Raw genomic sequence first — 6,776 nt, 5'->3', positions numbered from 1 at the left:
TTTTAAACATTTTTATATTAATTATCCGTTTAAGAAAGTGGGAAAATCTCAAGTTTTTACCAGATATTATTCACAATCTAAGCTTAAGTGGCTAATAAGAAAACTCGGATGACCCAGCAGTGTAGCAGCATTTAAACGCATCATTTACGGATGAATCTTGGAGACATGAAATTTGATTTGTGCATAAATGTAGTTTTGTGTATGCGTATGTGTACTTTTTAAAGATTTGTGTGTTCAGTTTGTTTTAAACTGTTATAATTTAAAGTTGTGTGTGTAAATTGTATTTTTTGCATATGTGAATACACAATTACAAATACATAGTTATGCAGAAAATGTATTGTATGAGTTACAAATCAAGAATTAAACACGCAAATCCAAAGTTACACACAAACAGGTAGACACAAGTTACAAATCAAGGACACACAAATAAGATGAGACTATTTTCTCTCATACAATTTTACTGTTTTCTCTCCATAAAAAACCTAAAAAGGATAAAGTCGTAAAAAAAATGGATGAAAGGAAAAACTGGAACCCTCTTCTCTGCTTCTTTTTATCTATTTTTCTTTTTAGAGTTTTGTAACATAAAAGCACATCATGTGTTTGTAAGATTGTTGTGGATTCTTTTTTATTTTCACATAAATCTATGGAGCATCAAATACCTTCAAGTCTCAGATAATGTTTTTATTTATGATAAACTGACAAAATGTGATATAAATGCTGCACAATGGAAACAAACGAGGTGAATTTGTGTGTTGACTGATGTTATCTTCACGTGTTTTTACGACCAGCAGAAAATGTGACGTAAATTCATGTTGTCCACATGTAATACGTGCAGATAAGATGCACGTTGCTGCGTTCTCCGTTTGTTTTTAAGTGGCTGGATTTTGTCGTAGGAACTATAAAGTTTTCTCTCAGTAATTTTAGCTCCGATTATCCTTAAGAACTTCTTAACTGTCACTGCAGATGTTTTAAACTTTATTCTAAAAAAAAAAAACAAATATTTAAATGCAATCCCCTCAATATTTAACATACTTTAAACCTATCATATTATACTAGAGGTGTCAAAATTAATCGATGAATTCATTGAAATGAACCAAAATCAACTATGAATCAGATCGACAACCTCAAAAATCGTTTATAAAATGAATCATTACAGCTCTAACGACAAAAAAACTAAACTTTTGTCTCAATATTTAATATGTTAATCCAATTCACACATTCCAAGTTTATGTTTTTTCTTAAATGTCCGTTTTAGATCAAAAATATTTACATTTTCAAAGCTTTTCATCAATTTCAAACATTTTGGTTCGTCTTAAATTTATGACATTTCAAAACCTGCAGTTTTACCAGCTTTGACATCCAGTACGAAACATTCAGAGAAAGAAAACTGCTGCTGTTGACAAATTCAATTTCTGTTCTCAATTTCATGATGCAAGTCTTCATAAAAAAATATACAAAGACGGTCCAAAGCCGCGACATCCTCCAAAAGCGATCACAATCATTCATAGTCACACTCACTGAATACTTTATTTCTTCAGAAATTTGAAATCCCCTCTGAACTTTTTCTTGTTATTATATTATTTATTTAGGTATTTAACCTTTATTTTTCCAGTCAGGACAGATTAAACTGTGGCTTGACAAAAGACAACACCTTTTGAGGAAAGACAAAAACAATGAGGTCACAAGAACGAAAAATAAAATTGATTAGAATCAGGACAAAAACTATCCAAAAATTCAAAACCCTGAAATCATTGCACTGCAACAGCAGCATTTATATTTGAAATGTTCATTAAAATGGGTTTTAAAATCTGCTTTTGTAACAAAAGTGTCCAATCTGAGAGCTTTTTGTTAGTCAGTCCAGTTTCAGGCTGTAGCAAATAGAAAATACAGAGAAGCGAGTGAAGAGTTTGATTTGGGACCATTAACAAGGTCAGATAATAAAACCTAACAATGTATTTGTTATGACATGACATGAAGATTCCTCAACGCAACAACAAACTGTAATTTAAAGCTCGAGAAACTGAAATATTTTTTGCATTTTAATCTCACAGTATCAGAAAAGTTTCATCTTGTTTTAAAATAACTCCGGGTGTATTCAGACCGGACACATTTGGTCCGCTTAAAACACATGTCAAAGTCAAGGCCCGGGGGCCGGATCCGGCCCTCCTGGTAATTCAACCGGCCCTCCAGATCATTTTATTTTATTTTATTAATGGCCCGATGTTATCTTGCTCTTATTTATAACTTGTACAATTTTAATAACATATATTTTTATAGAGAGTTAAATATTGAAAGTTATTTAAAGGGGCCCCATGAAAATTCTACTTTTTGAGGTTTTAAATGCATTTTACTGTTTTTTCCTCACGATAAAGAACCTCAAAGCAGCATTTTGATCCGTTCATGCATTCAAGAGTAATCCTCTAAAATCCTGCACTGTCTGCTGCAGCCCCTCCCACACCCACGAAAACGAGCGGTTGGAAACGTGCTGACGTAAGATCTTTGCCAACCACTCCCTCCAGGAAGAGTAAGTGCTGCAAGCTCCGCCCCCAGACTAACACAACACTCAATTTCTCCACAGACCTCACGGTGATCAGCAAAAACAAAAAAAAAATTTAGATGCAGAATACCGTATATCTTCCAGTTGTGTCCTGTCTTCAGTAAATTCCAGCTCAAACTGTTTGTTACTTTAGTCGCGGCGCTCCTTTGACACACACACAAAGGCAGATATATGGTGTGTGCATCCATCTTTGAAGAAGTTTGGATTATTTTTGTGGGAGAAATGCAGACATGCTGCCACAGACTCTAGGATGACGTCATGGAGTGGACTGCAGCCACACCCAGCGGCAGGCGGAGCTTCAGGAATCGAGTCGCTTTACTTCCGGGTAGGAAATCCCTCACGAAAAGTAACATATATGTCATAAATAATTTGTTTCTTAGTGGTCCAAAGGTATGATGATAATATATATGGATATAGTTCACTCTGAAAGGCTTAAGAAAATCAGGGTAGGGCGCCTTTAAAGTTTAAGTGGATTTATTCTGGAATAATATTGGTAGCACCCTCAGGAATTAGCATGAGCACGATGATTTTAAAACATGGTTTATTTGGTCTTCACAACTCGTGAGAACTGACAGCAAGAAACACAATAAAAAAAAGCACCAAAATCAATTCTACAGCTTACAATGTACAAAAACTCAAATTAAATACAAAATAAAAGCACACAAACCTCGTGGGCTGGCATCCACGAGGGGCTAAAAGCTCGTTTGGCTTGAAAATCTTTCTTTATTTCCTTTACAAAATAAATAAACATAACAAATAGTTTCATTGATAATTCTGTAACATTTTTGTCTGATTTATATGGATCTTACCGGGGAACTTTACGTGTCTGCAGCAGCAGCGCATCTAGCAAGGTGTGTGCGCAGTTAAAATGAGTCCGGGCGGAACCTCTTTAATATCATTTATTCCAATTACTTTCACCACTAGATGGCGCATGTTAAATACAAATTAAAACACCAAAATAAATGTATCAATATTTTGGGCTGTTACAATATTCCTGACTGTTTTTATTTCATAATTGTGTTAAAAAGTTATGGTTGTAAAGCTTTAAAAATTGTCATTCTGTTAGCTTTTTGGACTATTGTGGATTTACTAAGATTTTTCTGGCTGTTTTGGAGTTTAGCTAATATTTCAGCTACAAGCTAGCTGTTTTGGCTAATTTAGGCTTTTTATCAGTTTTTTATGATATTTTGGAGTTTAGCTATTTTATCAGCTACATGCTAGGTGTTTTGGCTAACCTGAGTTGTTTTTTTTCAGCACTAGCATCTTTAGCTGCTAAATTCAGCTTACAGCATTCAGACTAGCATTATCTCAGGTAATGCTAGATATCTAGTTCATAATTATATTAAAAAGGTTACGGTTTTAAAGTTTTACAAGTTTTGTTTTATTGTGTTAAATAATTATTTATCCAGTTCAGCCCGCGACCTAAGGGGCGTTTTGGAGTTAGGCCCCTCTGTGTGATTGACTTTCACCCCCCTGGTTTAAAGTGAACTGAAGTTTGTTCCATCCAGAACAAAGTTTGAGTCTGAATATGAGCAAGTGAACTCCTGGACCAGGAACCGCTCGCTGACACATCTTTTAGGGTGGTCTCGGTTCATTTCCAATCAGACTGAACTTCACTTTTCTCTGAAGTTTCTCTGAAATCCTCAGTCTATACCATCCGGTCCGACTGCGAAATAATTGAACCAAAACGGCCACTGTAGGCGGCCATTAGTGGACAAATGTGGAGCAGCAACAGCAACTCATTAAAATTAGGTCGGAAAATAAATAAATAGAGAAATGAATTAAATAAAACAAGGTCGTATGAATGCAGGCTAATTGAAACACCTTATCACTCATTTCCCAACAATCTTTATGCCATGAACACTTATTAGCGTCTCCAGTAACCGTCATGCAGAATTCCTACGCGGTTTCAAACCCACAGAAGTGTTGAACCTGACCTTCATACAGACGCTCAGAATCCATCAGAAAAATAAAAGTCTGAATAAATGAAAAATCTTGTATTTGCAAAGTGCAGCATCTCAATATTTCTTTTGTTTTGACCCGCCCCCATAACCGTTGGCCAATGACTGAGGAGATCTTTAGACACATGGTTTTGTTTACAAGCTTTGGTCTGAAACAGAAATCTCTGTTAGATTCTAGTCTGAATCCAGACCAAAGACTCGATCCGGAACAATTCTTTTTTCCAGTCTGACCACAACATCTTTTAAAGAAATTCCATCTTTTGACAGGTTTGCTGGAAAGTCCCATAAAAAAAAAGAAAATGAATGCAAAATTAAATAATTTCATTCCTTTCTAAAGCACCTTTCACCACCAGTCAAGGAGGTCCAAAGTGCTGTACACGGACAAACACAATAAATCACAATTATAAAAACAATTCAAATAATTAAAATGTAAAATCCTATTTAAAAAGAATTTGAAATGTAAACTCTCCAAAAGTGAAGCCTCCTATCAACTCCTGCTTGTTGCTCCTAACATTGTGGTGCAGCTCACCTGACGTGTTGGTCTGCTGATGACCAGCGCAGATGAATCAACATGTTTATGATGAACACGTTCTGTGCTCCCTCCCACAGCAGGAAGACTCTTTGTCGTTTCCACACAGAAACTTTCATTTTTTTTATTTAATTTGACCTTTTGAGACGTTTTATCTCAGTTTTATTTCCATACCTGACAGGTTTTTAAAAACTAAGAGGAACACGTTTTCTGTGGGATGGGTGACAAACAGAAAAGTATATAACTAAATAGTATACAAAACACTCACGCGCGCACTGACACAGTGAGACATACTGTGGCGGCTATGAGTCAGTGAGCACTTGTTAGTGGTCAGGCTCTCTCCCTGCAGTTTGGCACCAACCTCCAGTGATTCACTCCTCGACCAGGTGCCAACATGAACAGCAGTGTCAAAATTACCCCAAAAGCTGTGGGAAGGAAGGCAAACTTTTTCTCCGCTTCTTCTAATGCGCGTTTAAGGCGTGGAGGAGGTGCGTTTCACGTGCGTGCGCGGCTGATTTCCATCCCTCCTCTCCTGGAAAGGGTCTTCGTTACACGGCTGGCTGTGCTGAGAGATTCCCCCGGCGCTGAGGAGCTCTGACAGGTTGTTTTGAGTCTGGGCTTCGTAGTTCATTTACAACCAGTCAAGCAGGAGTCTTCTGGGAGTTTGATGATTTTTTGACACCCAGACAAGCAGATGTTCAGAGGACATGAATAAAACATACGGCCCATCTGACCACAGAGCGAAGGCTCTCCGAGAGTCTAATGAAAAATGAAGCGTGATTTCAATTCACAAGGAAAGGAATGAAACCTTTTGTCAGATAAGTGGGGAACTGGATGGAATATGGATGACCTTTTATGCAGGCTGACCTGATTGGCTTGCAGGGTTCAGTTGTGGTTATGACAATCAAAGCTGACACAGGTTTGTCAAGGAGTCGGCGTGGTGAATGGGAGGGAATGTGAATGGACTCCTCATTAGGAGCCAGGAGAATCGTCCTTTTATCAGCTGATAAAACTCGCCACTTTTTCAGAATCTGTTTATTTCCTCAGAAAAACAGTTAGGCCCAGCAGGGGGGGGCATGCGCCGCCACATCACCCACTCAAAGCTGCTCCGGCGCCGCTTCTGACATGTAGAGACAGTCATGTTAGTGCTGGGGAGGGACGTTCAAGACAAAAATCATTCAGTTCCCATCACGGTGTTTTCCTCGAGTCCTTTCATCCGACCTGAACGCTGTGACATGAAGTGTTTTCAAAGCACTCGCCGTCTGCCCTTGAGTGGAGAGCGGCGTCTGCAGATCATCAACGGGTTTATATAACCGCCTCCTGGCCTCCAGCAGACGCTCACGGCGCAGGTTTGTCTGCTGCTGCAGACGGAGAGATTCAGCTGGATTCAAACCGGAAACACAAACAGACAAAAGAGAGAAAGAGGATTGAAACCAGATCGAACATGTCGCAGAGTACAACGCCGCCCATCCGTCTGTTCATCCATCCGTCTGTTCATCCAACCGTCTGTTCATCCAACCGTCCATCTGTCCATCCATCCATCCGTCTGTCCATCCAACCATCCGTCTGTTCATCCAACCGTCCATCTGTCCATCCAACCATCTACCCATCCATCCATCCATCCATCCACCCATCTGTACATCCATCCATCCATCCACCCATCCAACCATCCATCCATTTATCCATCCATCCATCTGTCCATCCATCCAACCATCCATCTGTCCATCCA

The sequence above is a fragment of the Oryzias melastigma genome, linkage group LG17, assembly GCF_002922805.2.
Source record: "Oryzias melastigma strain HK-1 linkage group LG17, ASM292280v2, whole genome shotgun sequence".
Taxonomy (NCBI): domain Eukaryota; kingdom Metazoa; phylum Chordata; class Actinopteri; order Beloniformes; family Adrianichthyidae; genus Oryzias; species Oryzias melastigma.
The sequence above is the reverse complement of the archived record's forward strand: the minus strand, read 5'-3'. Positions refer to the sequence as shown.